Raw genomic sequence first — 18,589 nt, 5'->3', positions numbered from 1 at the left:
CGGTCGTCCTCCTGAAGTCTGGCTACAACTTCTGAAAGTTTTCCTTTTTCGTTCTTCTCTGGCCGCATTTGAAGTGGGCGACGAGAATACGTCCTCCCTGGGATGAGCAGCTCTCTCAGCCCACTTCCTGCTTTTAGTTGATTAGAGACCCAAAGTCATGTTTTTTTTTTTTTAAGTGTGTTGATTTTGAGAGAGCACACACATACACACACACACACACACACACACACACGTGTGCGAGGGAGGGGCAAAGAGAGAGAGAGAGGGAGAGAGAATCTTAAGCGGGCTCCAGGCTGTCAGCACAGAGCCCAACGTGAGGTTCAAACTCACAAACCATGAGATCATGACCTGAGTCAAAATAGTCAGACGCTCAACTGACTGAGCCACCCAGGTGCCCCTCAAAGTCGTAGTCTTAAATAACCACCACCTGCTTTGTCCAGGCTGATTAATACTTCTTTTTAAAAAATTTTTTTTTACATTTATTTATTTTTGAGAAACAGAGTGAGACAAAGCGTGAGCGGGGGAGAGGCAGAGAGAGGAGACACGGAATCTGAAGCAGGCTCCAGGCTCTGAGCAAGTGGTCAGCACAGAGCCTGATGCAGGGCTTGAGCCCACAAACTGTGAGATCATGACCTGAGCCGAAGTTGGACGTTCAACCGACTGAGCCACCCAGGTACCCCTGATTAATACTTCTTTTGTCAAAAACAGCTTCTCATGTATCGTCTTCCCGTCAGCTCCTCATGGCAATAGCCACAGTTCTTTTTGAGACAGAATTCTCGTGTTTACTGTATTTCTTTGCTTTCTTGCTCCCATGACTCTGTTTATCAGTTTAATTTCAACTCCCCGAGGCCATCAGGCTTCAATGAGAGAGCTGAGTATGTACTTCGTCTCTTTCCCCCAAGCCTTTCTGTGCAAGTGAGAAGATTTTTTGGACCCCACACCATTAATGGAACTTTGCTCAAAGACACCTTAATTCATCGACGGGTGTTAACAAGGAGTATGATGGCCATACCCTTCATGGGTCCCCTGATGCAGGGTTGGGTTTTCACTGGCCCCTGCTTTAGGAGTAAAATGTACGTCCCAAATTACTGCAGGCATAGTGTCCTTGCCACCCCCTACCTGGCCCTTAGGTCATTTGTTTTAGGTCTTTGCTATAGCAGTGGCCCACTTCTATGGACCGATTTTTGTATTATTCAGCATATGCAAAGCTATGCTAGAGGAAAAACAACCCTGATATTTCAGTGGCCTAGAATACATTATTTCCCTCTCTTGCTACATGTCCATTTCAGGTCACTGGGGGACCCTTCTTTATTTTATTCTCTCCTCTGGATGCATGCTGATCAAATCTCTACCGGCTAGAACATTACCAATGATCATGGAAGATGGAAGGGAACATGAGAAGTTGACCACCTACCCAAAAGGGGCACCTCTCAGTTTTGCTCACGTTTCACTGGCCGAAGCAGTCAGCTGGCCTACCACCCTAACTTCAAGTGGGCAGACGACTGACATCTTTCCACATCCCCAAAAAGAGGAGACGCGGAAATATTGATAAATAGCACTCGTGACTCTACACCCATTTAGCAAAAAACATAAGGGTGTATATACTCGCCTTCCGACACACACATCATTTATGTTGGACTTACAGTCTCTAGGGACGTATTCCTATAGTAAATTAAGGAAACCAGAATTTAATTCTGAAAACTTCCAGCTTTAAAGGATGTCATTGGCATGGTGCACATATTACAGAGAAAACCTCTAGAATGGAGAGAAACATTTATAAATAGATATTAGAACAGGGCGATGGAATTTGCGAATATTTTGTTTGCCAAAAGTCAGAGGAAGGTATTTGCTTCTGCATGGAGACTTCTCTTTTTCCAAATGGATCCTTTTCTAAGCTCCCAAAAAAAGAGATGACCATTAGTGAGCACAACTGCCTTAAGACTTTAAGACACATAGTATGATCTGTACAATATGATCCAAGCCTAGTTTTTCCATTGGTCGTCTGGTTACTCAATAAATATTTGATTGATCGAGTAATCCCATGGCCCAGACAAACACTGTGGCCACAGAAGGAAACAACAATAAGCCAGATGACAAAAAAAAAAAAGTTTCCATTCCAAATCCATTTGGCCACAGGCACACAAACTCAGTCATAAAGCTGGAAGCACTTCTCCGAGGTTGATGCTGGAACTCGTAGCTAGGCGCTATTTATAACTTTGGGAAGATTTTTCTAGATAAAATATTTAAACACGCTTTTGGAAAGCAAATGTCTTTGTTCACTTTATTGTCCAAGCTCTCTTTGACTGGTTAATTTCGCTTTTTTATTTTCTCCAAACTCTCAAAAGAGAAAGTTCATTTTTTCACGGGGCGAGGAGCAAATAATTTGCTCATGATTGAGAAAATTGGTGGGCATATAAACATGGTGCTTTTCTTAGCCCTAGACCTAGCTGGCGTTCTGTAGAATAAAGGCATTGCCAAAAATGTCTGCTTCACGTAGGTGCATAAAACAAAGATGCCCTAGTCATAGCACAGACTCAGGAAAGGTGTTCCTGGGAACCTCGGCATCTTCTTTCAGAGACTTTCCTGGATCTCCCATGATGAGAACTTCTGCTAAGTCAGGGCTCCAGTGGGTAGGGATATGCCAAGGCAGGGGCCTCTCCCTGCCAGGTTGAAGTGGTTTAGCTGTGTTGATCTTTTCAGAAGTCAAAATTTAGGAAAGAAGTGGGCAGGTCGGTCAGAGGTCCAGAGGTTCATGCGGGCTCCGTGGAGTGGGGACTCAGCATGTGCTCATCTACAAGATCAAGGGTCAAACAAGAAAGCAATCAGTGGGCGGCAAACTGGGGGGTCGTGCAGGCTGGGACTCCTTCAGGACACAGATGGGGAGAAGCAGAAGCAGGCTCCATAATAAGCAAAGCTGAGTGGGGAGCCATATAGAGACTAGTCCACGGGGAGAGACTCCTGCCAAGATTTCTTCCAGCGAGGCCCTTACAGCAACGTGGGCTAGTGAGCAAAAGCTACATTTACCAGGGTTCCTCCAGGCTCCCTGGGATGGCTGTCTGGAGGAGATCTTTCTCCAATCCTAATGGGGCACAAATATTTTGGGGCAGTCATGTAAGAAAGAAGAAGTTTTTGTTCAGATGAGGATCATGCCATTTGGTCCAAGAATGCTCTGAGTCTGACTTGGGAAAACAGTTTATTGAGGCCTTAGAGAGAGACGTACTGAGAGATCGTAAGGAGGCATGATTCTTTTTACATTTTTTTAAAATGTTTATTTAGTTGAGAGACAGAGAGAGGCCAAGTGTGAGCTGGGGAGAGGCAGAGAGAGAGGGAGACAGAATCTGAAGCAGGCTCCAGGCTCTGAGCTGTCAGCACAGAGCCCGACGCGGGGCTCAAACTCACAAACCGCAAGATCACGACCTGAGCCAAAGTTGGACGCTCAACCAACTGAGCCATCCAGGTACCCCAAGGGGACATGATTCTTAATGGGGGCGGGGTGGGGTCCTGTGTCCCTGGAGGCACCTGGAATGACTTTAGGTGATACAGAGCGAGGCCGGTGGTTGTGATTAGAGAGGCTTGGGAGGCTAGGGAAGGGCAGGAGGGAGGCGGGAAGGGACATCAGACAGAGCGAGGCCAGGTAAGTGGGTACCATAATGCTTCTGGCCCCATAGTTTTGAAAAGACTCTCCCCATTTCAGAACCTACCACATCCATCCCTCTGACCCAAGACTTGGGATCAACCAATTGCCAAGCCAAGGACTTTCTAGAAGAGAGTGATCAAAGGTGGATGGGGAAAGAGTGGGGTCCCAGAGCCAGTGTGTGAAGCCTTCCCTCACTCACTTCACTGACCAGATCCATTCAGGGAGCCTGAGATCCAGTTCTCTGGGAAGATTATGGAGGAGATACGGCTATCGATTCTTGTTCAGCCCCCACGGAGGCAGTGGAGCTCTGTAATTAAGAATGGCTGTGATTCACAGAAAATGAAGAATGTTCTGGAATAAAAAGGTAGGGGAAGACCGTATTCTTCAAAAGTGTCAACGCCATAAAAGGGAAACAATTCTAGCTTAAAGGAAGCCAAAGAGACACGACAAGTAAATCCAATGTTTGACCATAAACTGGATCTGACCATAAACTTGGTGGGGCGGCAGGGAGAGAGGCGCTTGGGGAGGCACAGGGATGCTATAAGGGGGATTATTAGGGCAACTGACAAAATTGTAGTATGACAGTAGATTAGATAAAAATATTGCTTCAAGGAAAATACCGAGGCTACGAAAGAGACTATTCCTACTCTTAAGAAATATAGGAGGGGTGGGGGGCGCCCTGGGTGGCTCAGTCAGTTAAGCATCTGACTTTGGCTCAGGTCATGATCTCGAGGTCTGTGAGTTCAAGCCCCGCGTTGGGCTCTGTGCTGACAGCTCAGGGCCTGGAGCTTGCTTTGGATTCTCTGTCTCCTACCCCCACCCCACCCCCACCTCTGCCCCTCCCCAGCTCGTGCTCTGTCTTGCTCTCTTAAAAATAAATAAATGTTAAAAAAATAATAATAGAAAAAAGAAATATAGGGAGAGAGCACAAACAAGTAAGCCAGTGGAGTAAAATTTAACATGGGTCAATTTTGGTCAAGGGTATCGTATTCGTTATCATGAGTAGGAAGGTAAACGTGTAATTTATTATTCAAACCAGGCCACACTGGAGAATGAAAGGGAACACAATTCAAAACTAAGCCAGGACAACAAGTAAAAACCAGGATAGTCCTGGGCAAAGCAGAACCCAAGTGATAGGTGACATTTAAAGTACATTATTGAATAAATGATGTTTGAACAAGCAGCAACTGACAAATTAAACGGAGAACACTATTTCACAGACTCTAGGTTGATCATATACTTAAAAAGAAAAGATAAACAATAAAAGTACTAAAAGAAAACCATGCAATAATTTTCTTTTATAGTCCTTAGAGAAGGGAATGTCTTTATAACACAAAAACCCAAACGATAAGAAAATTTTACATGGGAAAAACCATCAAAAGCAAGGTAAAAAGACACCGGAAACAATATTTGCAATTCGTATCTCAGCTAAAGAGCCAATTACCCTAATATATAAAGAGCTTCTACAAATCAATTTTAAAATGTCATTAGCTTCATAGAGAAATGGGCAAAATACAAGGGCACAAGTCACCAAAAAAATAAAATCAGATGAAAAGTTACTCAATCTCAGGCATCATATGAGAAAGGCAAAATAAAATTTTTGATTAACAGGAACAAAAAGTCTGATAACATGCTTTGCTCATGTGGGTGTGAGAACATAACATGAGAACATGACTTGCACATTCTTCATTGTGATATAAATTGTCCAAACTTATAATAATTATTAAACTATTCCTTAATCTTATATTTTAAAGCTTGCTGTTAGGGGCACCTGGGTTAAGCATCTGACTGTTGATTTCAGATCAAGAGCAAAATTTGCTAGTTTCGTCCAGCTGAGCACACCTAATGACCAAAATTTTACTTTTCTTCCGAATTAGTACCACCACTTGGTGACAGCATGCACTAATTTCATGTTCCTATCACCTTTAAAAAAAAATTTTTTTTTAATGTGTATTTTTGAGGGAGAGAGAGACAGAGCGTGAGCAGAGGGAGGTACAGAGGGAGAGAGGGAGACACAGAATCGGAAGCAGGCTCCAGGCTCTGAGCTGTCAGCACAGCTTGAACCCACAGACTATGAGATCATGACCTGTGCTGAGGTCGGGCGTTTAACCGACTGAGCCACCCAGGCGCCCCTCGCTTTTGAGTGATAAATCAACCTCTTGAAAAATGAACTTGTAGCAGCTTAAGCTATCCCACACAACAAATTCTCTCATTTTTTCATATTTAGGCTTGTCCTCCACGCTCCATCCCCAACATGCATAGTGAAACCTAAATCTTCAGATATCCTTAACCCATCAATGGCCACATCATCAACAGAAATCTCAATGGATTCTCCAGACCTCACTAGAGCATCTTTCCAGGAATCAGGGTGGAGTTTTGCTGTTCGTGGCTGATGTTTGTTTTGCCCCTCCTTTGATCTTTAGAGCTTGTAGCTCCGACTGTCATTAGCGATCCACTAGATGTCACTGTCATGTAAATTAACAGTCAGTGCTCTAAAATCCAAACTCCCATCTTTAAAAGACTGGACATTGAAGGTACACCCGGTTGGTTCCAAAGAGCAAAGTATTAATCAGCGTTTCACACACACGTGTACCCTGCGGGGACAGGAAACAGAGAAAGGAAGGCTCTCAGAAATCTGGCAGGAAAGGAGGGCTCCAAACGATGAAGGAATGCTGTGGATTGGAATCTGAGGTTATCTTTCGGTTTGTAATTAAACGTACCTGAATAAAATGAGGGAACATGACAAGCAATGATCGGGATGAAGAGCACATCAGGAAGTAGTACCAGCAAGTGCAAAGGGCCTGAGGCAGAGAGAGAGAGCCAAGGATCAGTATTGAGGAAGCAAGGCCTTGTAGGGCTTGGTAAATGTGTAAATTTCATCCTCAATGAGACGGAAGGCACTGGAAGAGTTTTTCCTTTCCTTCTGTCTTTCCTTTTGAGGTATAATCGACGTAACATTGTATTAGTTTCAACCATACAAATAATGATTTGATATTTGCGTATATTGTGAAATAATAATAAGTCCAGTTAACATCACCCTACATAGTTACACATTTTTTTCTCATGATGAGAAATTTCAAGATCCACTCCCCCAGCAACTTTCTTTTTTTTTTTAAGTTTATTTATTTATTTTGAGAGGGGGTGGGGAGGGACGGAGAGAGAGAGAGACAGAATCCCAAGCAGGCTCCAAACTGTCTGTGCAGAGCCTGATGGAGGGCTCGAACCCACGAACCGGGAGATCACGACCGGAGCCGAAATCGAGATTCAGATACTTAACCGACTGAGCCACCCCAGTGCCCCGCCCGCTATTTTCAAATATGCAATACGACACTATTAACTATAGTCACCATGCTGTGCACTACATGATTTCTAACTTTCCATGGAGAAGCCCTCAAAATCTATTTGATGTAATCATGAGGAAACACTAGATATACCCAAACGGAGAAACTTTCTATAAAATACGTAGGCTGGGGGCACCTGATTGGCTCCATTGGTAGAGTGGGCAACTCTTGATCTCAGGGTTAAGAGTTGAAGTCCCATATTGGGTGTAGAGTTTACTTAAAAATAAAATTAAAAAAACATATAAGTAGTCTTCTTAGAAATGTCAATGTCGTAAAAGGCATAGAGCAGTTGCGAAAGCGTTCGGAGTAAAGGAGAATAAATGACAACTGAACGCACACCGTGATCCGGGCTGCATCCCGGACTGAATGCACGGAGGACGTTCCTGGGACAATGGACGGTATTGGAACATGGGTTAGAGATTAGCTAAAACTATGGTGTTGATATTAAGTTCCTGCAGTTGATAACTGTGCTGTGGCCATGTAAGAGGGTATCTTGGTTTTAGAGGAATCCCCATGAAGTGGCAAAGGGTGTGGTTTGGGAGTCCTGAACCCAGTTAGAAAGTGGGCAGCCTGCAAAGGGCTCCCCTCACAAGTGAGTCTGTATGAAGTTGTGCAGGGATTTGACCACTGAACCATCCCCCCCGAAGGGAGCAAGGACCTCAGTAAGAGGACTGCACATCTACAACCTTGATCCTTCTAACCCTCATTTTTATGCAACAGGGTTATATGTTCTTTGTTTTACCCCATCTCCAAAGCAGTTTCTGTGGTGGATGTGTGTATGTGTGTGTGTGTGTGCGTGTGTGTGTGTGTGTGTGCGCGCGCGCACAACAGGTGTGGGCTGCACCTGCTGTTGGCGTTCCAAAGGAAACCACAGGTGGTGCAAGTAAGGCACCGCCCCTGCAATTTAGAAGTTATGTGGGAAAGTGGAGCAAACCCAGGAAAAGGGGATATGCTAAAGCAGGTGCAAAAGGACTTCCTATTAAAAGAAGTCTAGAAAAATTGAGGTCATATTGTTCAGAACGGATGACACTTAATTCCTGTCTTCACATACATAAAAGATGGCTTAGGGACGCTTGGGCGGCTCAGTTAAGCAACGGACTCTTGATTTCTGCTCAGGTCATGATCCCACGGTTTGTGAGTTCGAGCTCCGCACTGCGCTCCATGCTGACAGTGTGGAGCCTGCTTGGGATTCTCTGTCTCTCTCTCTGCCCCTCCCCTGCTTATGCACTCTCTCTCTCTCTCTCTCTCTCAAGAATAAATAAATTAAAATAACTTTTTTAAATAAAGAAGATAAAAGAAGGCTTGGTGAGGAGGGTTACTCCCCAGTTGCCCTCCACCTTCCCTGAGATAGAAACAAGAAAACGAGTTCAAATTTTAAAAGACTTTTTCATTAAACATTTGGATTTATTGCTCTTGGAAAATCAAACTTGAGCTACCGTGGGTTCCCAGAGGACCTTCAAAAGAATACCCAACTGCCCACTTTGGAACACTCAGATATATCTGCGGCCGAGGAGAGGACAGCTGCCCTTGGCGGATGTGATAAAAATGTCAGTGGAAGCTCATGACCACGTCCCAGAGCTTTTCCAAGGCCCCCCGCTGAGCCGGAGGCTCCTGGTAGCTGTTCTTACCTCTCTAGGATTACTACTGCCGGCATTCAAGGCCACAATTAAACGTAAATGTCATCCGATGGGGACAACACGTGCTGTTATGATCAGCCACTGACACCTCATCTCCTTAAGTTGTCACAGTAGCCTGTCAGCGGCCCTTTGTAAATAAGGAACAAACAAGTTAAGTTTTGATGGTAGGGAAGGAATTGGAGGAACTTTAGAATTTAGGGAGAGGAAAAGTCCAGGCGGGGCGGGCGTTGCCACTGTTAACGATCTGGGGGATTCACAGGAGGGACTGAGCATGGGGGGGGGGCGGTTCTTGCTGTGCTTCTCTCCCTCCTCCCCCATCCTCTTCTCTCTCCCCTCCCCAGTCTCTCCCCTCCTTCCTTCTGCAATTATTTCTGCATTTATCATGAGGCATCACACTGGACGTTAGAGGCATCGTCCTAGGTTCTGAGCATGCCTTGTCTACATTTTAATGCCTTTTACTTTTCCAAGGGGAACACTGTTCTTCATGCCCCGTGCACAGAATTAACGTGATGATTTAATCTGTTTTGTTCCCTGGGACTCTCAATACTGGAGAGAAGGGCACACGGCAGGAAAAGCCTCATCTCGGAGACTCGCACACCAGCTGCAGCACTGACTTTCAACATCCTGCAGAGTCCTGTCCCTTAGAAACCAGGTGCATGTAACTCGTGTAGACAGACACTTACCTACCCTGTAGCTGTTACGGCTGTATGCGAAAAATCCCTACTTTGTTTGCTTCACCCAGTTGTAGTTGCATTTTGTTTTGGTTTTTTGGTTTTTCTTTTTTGAGAGAGTGAGGGAGGGGCACAGAGAGAGGGAGAGAGAGAGATCCCAAGCAAGGTCCTCACACTCAGTGCAGAGCCCGCTGTGGGGCTCGAACTCACGAACTATGGATCAAGACCTGAGCGGAAGTTGAGAGTCAAATGCTTAACTGACTGAGCCACCCAGGCGCCCCCGTTGTTGCATTTTTTTTTTAAGTCCAAAGGGTCTATTGTTTGTTCTATCAATTTGATGATGGGATTTGAGATTCTCTCTACTGTTTTTTAAGTACTTGATGTGCCATTAATAGGTGAGGTCACACAGTGACTGTTCAGCCTCCCCTGTAGCTTTTTCCCTAAAGAAAAAACTTCCCTGTGGGTGCATTGCACTCAGAAAGCTCAGCTTTCAGCCATTTAATTTTGTACATTTTTTTTTCCAAAGTAAAGCTTAATGCAATAGCATCATGCTTAAAATACTAAAACCACTTTAGTATTAGGAACCATATCCGAAATGATATTTAGCAAAATATAAAGGATTAGGCATCACATTTACCATTTGAAAGGTTTCCTCTCTAATTCCTTATTATTACAATGTGTTCATTCCACACATTTTACGGGGCGCCAGCTCAGTGCAGGCTTTGGGCCGGGCAATACAAGCACAAATACACTTACTGCCAAGGTCTAGCTCTCCTCTCCGCCCCAGGGCACTTCTCTCCCGAGCTTAACCAAAACCAGACCCCTGAGACCACTGGGTTGTATACTACAGGCTTGAATATAGGATTGGCTACTGGAAACCCACGCCCTAACTACTGCCCTGAAGAACGATGTCAGGGGGCAGGTAGACAGACCCCAGTCCTGCCACCAAACGGGACGTATTCGTTCATCTGCCCCAACTCGCCCTAGGCTGAAAACATCCGTTTTCAGGGACACTGTGAGACCCAGGAGGGGAGGAACACATGTGTCGCCGGGATCCTCCGAACAAGGGCTGAAACCCCGAGCACAACAAATAGTTTCCGTTTCTCCACTGGCACGAGAGCAGGCATCTCCAAAAAGCAAGCGGTCCTCATCTGTTCCCACTTGTGGATCAAAAGGCAGCTGAACCCAGGGGAGGGGAGAAGCGTGAGATCATTCATAAATGCGTGCTTACTGCCCTCGGACTGGAAGTCTCTGAGGCTCTCGTGCAAGTACCCGGCACGGGGCTCCACTGGGAGCAGCAAATGCAAGGCTCGAGGGTCGGGCCCAACCACGCGCGCCGTGTGCCCTTCCTGAATCCCCCACAAGGACGTCCCCGTCCCTCCCCCCCCCCCCGCCCGACCTTGGCGGCTGCGGTCATTGTCCACTCACTGCTGTTTCCTCGGCTGCACTGGTTCGTCAGCCCCCTGCCCGACTGCACGATGGAGAAGTTGGCCGCATCTCCACCGGATTTTGTCGGATGCCTCCGACAGTGTAAACCCACTCCCCGCCCTGCGCTTCACCTGCCTCGGGGCCAAGCTGGGAGCCCGAACTTCCTCTTCCGCTGGCCTGTTTTCCCGACTCCTCCCCTCCACCCTGCTCCCAGCCTATCCTCCCACCCACCCGGCCTGGCCCCTCCCCACTGCGGGCCAACCTTGCTGGTGTGGCCCATTGCCAAGTACCTCCGAGTCTCCCACGCTTGTCCCTACGCTTCCTTCCCCCACGCGATTACGTGGGCGTTGAGGACTGGGCCCATCGCTTCCCTTACCTTTGAGGTGGCCTTCGAATATCGTGGCCGGCACTCCAACACTGTTTGATGACCCAGTGAATACGTCTATGACCATGGTTGGTTCCCCAAACAGAGGAGGGGGTCACGGCACTGGTTTCACCCCAAACTGCTCCCCTGACAAAATGCCAACACACGCTGGCCAGGCATGTGATTTGACTTAGGTGTGTATTCGTTTTTTTTCTCTACCTCCCCTGAACAGGTAAGAATCATATAATATTGTTCTCAATATGGAATGTCTTCTCAAAAAATTTTGGAATGGGGGTGCCTGGGTGGCTCAGTGTGTTGAGCCTCCCACTCTTTTCTTTTTAATGTTTTTTAATTATATTTTGAGAGAGAGAGAGAGAGCACATGCGCGCATGAGTGGGGGAGGGGCAGAGAGATGTGGGGCTGGACCCGACAGACTGCAGAGATCGTGACCTGAGCCAGTGTCGGAGGCTTAACCAACTGAGCCACCCAGGCACCCCGAGCCTCCCACTCTTGATTTCTGCTCAGGTCATAAACTCACAGGTTGGTGGGATCAAGTCCCAGGTGGGGCTCTGCTCTGAGAGCCCAGAGCCTGCTTGGGATTCTCTCTCTCTCTCTCTCTCTCTCTCTCTCTCTCTCTCCCCCCTCTCTCTCTGCGCCTGTCTCACTTGCATACACACACTCTCTCTCTCTCTCTCTGTCTCAAAAATAAGCAAATAAACTTAAAAAAAGAGAGAGAGATACAAATCGATTTCTCCACAAACTTTAGAGCACCATTCTAAATAGTATTCAGTAAATAACCATCTTCGTAACATTCAAATTCCAAAGCCAATGTTAAGAGGCGTTCTACTCTTCATTTTTTGTTTTTCTGGCTACAGAGTGTTATCTACACTGAATCTGGATATCACTTGCTTGTGTGCCACAGTATTCAGTGTCGATTGTATGTGTATTAATCATATAAACCACGTAAGAATTTGCATTATTTTAATACTTTATATGCATTTGCTCTGAGTACTAGTTTCCCTGAAATGGACCTTTTCTCTTTGTGCTAAAAAAGTTGTCTTGGATACAGAAATTCAAAATTAATGGTAGCAAACTATATTAGGTATGTTTATAGTGTGTAACAACACATGTGAGGACTGGACTAAGTTCTATAAAAAAACATATTAATGAAATACCTGATATACCTAATGCTTTATAAAAGCCTCCAACATACAGCCCTTTATCATCTTGGCAATACTGAGTTCAGGTAAGGACTCCTTCACACTGGATGTGAGGAAAAAGGAGCCCTCACGCACTGTTGGTGGGAATTCAAACGGCAGCCACTGTGGAAACCAGTATGATGGTTCCCTCCAAAAGTTAAAAATAGAACTACCCTATGATCCAGGAATCACAGTACTGGGTATTTATCCTAACAATACAAAAACACTAACGCAGGGGTACCTGGCTGGCTCAGTCAGTAAAGCACACGACTCTTGATCTCGGGGTTATAAGTTCAAGCCCCACATTGGGTGTAGAGCTTACTTAAAAATAAAATCTTAAAAAAAAACATTAATTCAAAAGGATATACGCGTCCCTATGTTCATAGCAGCATTATTTACAGCAGCCAAATTATGGGAGCAGCCCAAGTGTCCATTGATTAAGGAACGATACGATAAAGGAGATGTGGTGTATACACACACACACACACACACACACACACACACACTGGAATATTATTCGGCCACAAAAAAGAATGAAACCGTGCCATTTGCAACAACATGGATGGAGATAGAGAGTATAATGCTAAGTGAAATAAGTCACTCAGAGAAAGACAAATACCATATGATTTCACTTACATGCGGAATGTAAGAAACAAAACAAAGGAGGGGAAGAGAGAGAAACAAACCAAGAAACAGACCATTAATACAGGGAACAAACTGATGGTTTCCAGAGAGGAGATGGGTGGGGGAGGGGCATGAAATAGGAGATGGGGATGAAGGAGTGCACTTGCCCTGATGAGCACTTGGTGTGGAATCATTATATTGTACACCTGAAACTATTATAACACGTATGTTTACCATACTGGAGTTAAAAACAAAACAAAACAAAACAAACGTAAAAGCCTTAAGAACAAACAAATAAATAACCTCAAATACGTTTTCCCATGCGTATGGGGCAATTTATTCTGTAAAACAATACAGTTTTTTATTTTGGGAAAAAAAAAGATTCCTCCATGATTTCATAATCATTCGGTACACGTTCACACTTTGGTAAGTTCAGGAAGAATTTGTGGTTTCAAAACACAACCTTTGCAGCACTACCCGCAGATGAATGGGTAGGGTAGACGGATCCCACAGATGGGTATGGTGAGGAAACTGACATAGAGAAAATGAGCAATGTCATATTTTCTCTGCTGCGCCGAAATGGTCTTCTAAATAAATTATACAGCAGTTGATACAGAGACAATGAGAAGATCAGTCACACACCTTTCAACTCTTTGAAACATGCACATCCATTCAGATTTATGCTGAATGAAAGGCTGTATCTTCTGCCTATATTTTCCTTTTTCTTTGCAGAGCGAATGTCAGAGAAATAATTCATTACACAGCATGGGGATTGCCCTCAAATTGTTGGTGGCGGGGGGAACGCCTCCCCAGCCACAGGGGGGTGGCTAGATGCCATTCCTAGTCTTTCCTACGTCCCGCTCCTGCTTGCCAGCAGCCGGCACATGTAGGAGCTTAGCACGTATGCCCTGAATTGATGTATAACACATAAAAGCAAATAGGAACTTTCAATTTGCCCCCTTAGTACTTGGCATTATCAGCCACTTAGGTAGTAAAGCTCTAATACGTGTTTGTAATGTATGTAATGTACATATTTCTGCCTTTTCCAAGTTTTCTACTATCAGCATGTGTTATTTTGATAATTAGGAAAAAAATTTTATAAAGAGAGGAAGAGGTGTGGGGAGGCAGTTTTCCTCCAAGCACCTGAAGCCACAATGAAAAATAAAGGAATCACTCTTCTTCGTCCTTGTAGAAGCTAGTGAAGGACGGGTGTGAGGACGGAGGAGGAACCAGAGAGGTTTCAATCAGAGAGGAACAGAGCATACGGGCGTTGGAGGGGGGGGAGGGTGGGGAGGGAGCCCCAGTCTGATGAAGGTCTTTCTCCTCTGTAATTGAAACCTCTTTATGCTTCAGCCTTCAGCCATTATGTCTTTTTCTGAGCACAGTAAAGATGAAAAACATTTGGCTCATTTCCTTACCTTTATGTTTATTTATTTTTGAGAGAGAGGGAGAGACAGAGCGTGAGCAGGGGAGGGGCAGAGAGAGAGGGAGACACAGAATCGCAAGCAGGCTCCAGGCTCCGAGCTATCAGCACAGAGCCCGTCGCGGGGCTCGAACCCACGAACCGTGGGATCATGACCTGAGCTGAAGTCATACGCTCAGCCGACTGAACCACCCAGACACCCCTCCTTACCTACCTTTTAAAAGGGACCTGTACACTATCAACCATAGCCAAATTATGGAAAGACCCCAAATGTCCATCAACTGATGAATGGATAAAGAAGATGTGGTATGGGGACCCTGGGTGGCTCAGTTGGTTAAGCATCTGACTCTTGGTTTTGGCTCAGGTCATGATTTTGCGGTTCGTGAGTTCGAGCCCCACGTCGGGCTCTGTGCTGACGGCTCGGAGCCTGGAGCCTGCTTCGGATTCTGTGTCTCCCTCTCTCTCTGCCCCTCCCCTGCTCATGCTCTGTCTCTCTCTGTCTCTCAAAAAATAAATAAATGTTACAAAAATTTTAAGAAAAACTGAATAAACATTAAAAAATAAATATAAGCATTATAAAATTTTTAAAAAGATGTGGCATATACACACACAATGGAATATTACTGACAATCAAAAAGAAGGAACTCTTGCCATTTCCAACAACATGGATGGAACTAGAATGTATTATGCAAAGCGAAATAAGTCAGCCAGAGAAAGACAAGTATCAGATGATTTCACTCATATGTGGAATTTAAGAAACAAAACAGATGAACATAGGGGAAGGGAAGGAAAAATAAAATAAAAAGAGAGTGAGGAAAACCAAAAGAGACTCTTATGTACAGAGAATAAACTGAGGGTTGCTGGGGGGGGGGGGGCAGGGTGACAGGTGGGGGGATGGGCTAGATGGGTGATGGGCATTCAGGAGGGCACTTGCTGGGATGAGCACTGGGTGTTATATGTAAGTGATGAATCACTGAATTCATTAACTTAGTGATTATGACATTATTACAGTAACTTGGATTTAAATAAAAATTTTAAAAAATGGACCTGCACAGTTCCCTTTGAGATGCCTCTTCAGGATGGGCGGAGCTTACCGTGGGGCAGACCCTGCCGTGGGGTTGGAGTGGGCTCTTTGGGAGCTAGATCAGAAAATGTGATGAGATCAGGAGCCTGCATTCTCACCAGAAAAGGACTGATGGGCCGGGGAATGGCCTCGTCCTGCTCAGGCCACCAGGTCACCACTGTCTTGGGAGCAAGTGACTGTGGAGTACAGCTTCCGTATGTGGGTAGATTTGAAGACCTACAAGGTCGGGAGCAGGCAGGTGCACAGAGAGGGTGGGAAAGACAGTCCGAGAGATAAGAAGGGAGCCACAGTGTAGACTGAGAAATGGGTGACCGGGGACCCGCGGTCCCAGGACAACTCTGAGAATGGCCACTTCAGCCCTTCATTCCCAATGGTTTTCCGTGCCCTGTTCCCATTTTTCCTGAGGTCCAGCTATGCTCCTGTCCTTGGAGTCTGTGAGATACTCCTGTATCCCTACCTGCTGTTCCTTTTCTTCTGTTTGTCATGCACTAGCTTGAGTGGACTGCTTGCAACCAAAGGGAAACTGACGAGACTTTTGCCCACGTCCTTTTGGTTTGCCTCTGTTTACGGTGCTTTCATCCTGAGTAAAAAGTTTTTTAACTTGAATAAAAACAAAGCTACCTCTCATTTCCTTTACAATGTTTGCTGTTGGTTTGTCTTCACGTAGCCACTTGTACCTCAAGATTATATCAATATTCGACTGTATTTTTTGTTGTTTTTGCTTTTCTCCATTTATTGTTTGTATTTTCCTTTGGTTCTTATGTGGTTTTATATTTTACATTAAAACCTCAAATCAGTCTGGGATTTATTTTAGCACAAGGTGTATGGTATAAGAAAGGTATCAATCTTTTAAAAAAAGTTTTTGAATGTATGTCTATTTTTGAGAGAGAGAGAGAGAGTGAGTGAGAGAGAGACAGAGCACGAGCAGGGAAGGGGCAGAGAGAGAGGGAGACACAGAATCCGAAGCAGGCTCCAGGCTCTGAGCTGTCAGCACAGAGCCCAACGCGGGGCTCGATCTCACGGACCATGAGATCGTGACCTGAGCTGAAGTCGGACTCTTAACTAACTGAGCCACCCAGGTGCCCCAAAGGGTATCCATCTTCACTTTTTTTTCAATGGTTAAAGAAAAAGAAGCCCGAGTTTGAGCCAAGACCCTGAGAATGCTGTTTCATACCTAGCTTTGTTCGGATTCCTTTATAACTGAGCTTATGGTTTCTAAAAACCTTGAATCTATCACACTTCTGAAGTTGGTCCTTTCCTCTTGGCTTGTTCTAGTTTCATGAATACTGAACATGAACAAAAAAAAGGCATAGTGACTGATTTCCTTCTGAGAATTTGTTCCGTGAATATTGGTACCCTGGGAAAGCAGCCTACAGCTTCTCTCTTCCGAATCTATCCATCTATCTATATAAATGTCTCCCAGCCTCTCATGCCTGAAATCAATTCACCGTAATCAGTTCACCCCCATCCCTACTGCCTTACTATATTCCTGGCACATAGCACCATAAAGTCTGCTTCTCTTGAGAATAACTAAACCAAAGACACTGTGTTCCATTTTTATGATGAGACACATATTTCCCAACGAGAGACAAATCCTTTATTTCAAAGGATTGAAGGGATAATACTTCTAAAACTTTCCATCTGGTTGAATGAAAGGCACTGACAAAAGTCGGCTCAAACTTTTAGTTGGCTCTGAACCCAGAGCATGCTTGTTTGATTGTGAATTGGATTAGCTTTTCCTCATTTGACGCTCTTGCCTGTCATTACTTTGCTCTAAATACAGGAAAATGAGGGGCGTCTGGGTGGCTCAGTGGGTTGACCATCTGACTCTTGATTTAGGCTCAGGGCAAAAATCTCTTGGTTTGTAGGATCGAGCCCTTCCCCCACTCACACACGTGCTCTCTCTCTCAAAATAAATAAAGAAACATAAAAAAAAATAAAGAAACAAGTCAACCTTCTGTCAGCTTGGGTCATATCAGTTAAACTGAGTTATCTTTTCAATCGAGACATCAAAAATATTTTGCAAATCAAAAAAACCCAAATTTAATTTTCCCTTGTTAAAAAAATTTGTAAACCTTTTGTTGAAACTTTTGCAAAACCCAAAAAACAAAACAAAGACAAAGAAAAAAGTCAAGTAATCTGTGATGAAGAGAAGAACAGGATGACCAGAAATTTTAGACCCAAGGAGCTACAGGAGAGAAATGGCAGCACGATAGGGATGCAACCTACGTTGTAATTTGAATTCCTCCATAATTATATGGCCCTACTGCTGATATGCCTGTGGTTTTTGTTTTCTTTTTCATTTTAAACTTTCTGTCAAAAAATAGTAATAACAATACAGTTTCCATAAGACACTTCTTTAACGTTTGATTTAAAAAAAGGTTGGGTTGCTTCTGTAAGCTGCAAGGGTCCGCAAATGTATACAAATTCTAATAGCAATAAGAAACCAAAAAAGGAAACGGAGATTGGAGAAGTGAGCAGTTACATGGAAACACCTCAGGTTGAGCTAGAGACACCCGTGACCACCACGGAGAACAGAAGTCACCAAAGAAAGCTGAAGAACAAGACTAAAGTGTAGACAATGGCGACGGTTTAATGTAACCTTTAAACAATGCATTTGTGTTGGTTTCATAAACAAAGTTTTATACATTTTTAGGACTATATAGCCCCTAATGATTGAGAAAAATTAGACATTTGGTAACTATTTGTTGAATGAATGAAAAAAATCTTCAATAACGGATCGCCTTTGCCAAATTTAAAACTCACGAACCTGGCCCAGTTTGGAGATTGGGTGGGTGGGAGTTACATACAAAAAATAAAAGTTAGGGCGCCTGGGTGGCTCGGTCGGTTGGGCATCTGACCCAGTTTTGGCTCAGGTCATGAGCTCGTGGTTCATGAGATTGAGCCCAGCAACAGGCTCTGTGCTGACCGTGTAGAGTCTGCTTGGGATTCTGCCTCTACCTCTGTCTCTGCCCCTGCTCTACTTGTGTGCTCTCTCTCACTCTCTCTCTCTTTCAAAATAAATAAATACACTTGAAAAAAATTTAAAAATAAAAGTCACATGGGTGGATGGACTGTATCGTAGATGGCTGTGAAAGTCCAATGGAGTAGGTTAGCATTTCCAGGGTAGTTAACGGGACCTGTGGTTGTGTAAACGCACAGAACTAACCTCATGAAGTTG

General features: G+C 44.6%; 1 long non-coding RNA gene across 1 annotated transcript; it reads right to left on the bottom strand.

Annotated features, from left to right (window-relative positions):
- Positions 1 to 1,692: 1,692 nt before the first annotated feature.
- Positions 1,693 to 10,893, bottom strand: LOC115528693. The gene is made up of 3 exons (XR_003973353.2): positions 10,686 to 10,893; positions 6,358 to 6,438; positions 1,693 to 2,791 (listed from the first exon to the last, which is right to left on the bottom strand). It is a non-coding gene; the product is annotated as an uncharacterized LOC115528693 (long non-coding RNA).
- Between the last annotated feature and the right edge of the window lie 7,696 nt (positions 10,894 to 18,589).

The sequence above is a fragment of the Lynx canadensis genome, chromosome D3, assembly GCF_007474595.2.
Source record: "Lynx canadensis isolate LIC74 chromosome D3, mLynCan4.pri.v2, whole genome shotgun sequence".
NCBI lineage: Eukaryota > Metazoa > Chordata > Mammalia > Carnivora > Felidae > Lynx > Lynx canadensis.
The sequence above is the reverse complement of the archived record's forward strand: the minus strand, read 5'-3'. Positions and strand labels throughout refer to the sequence as shown.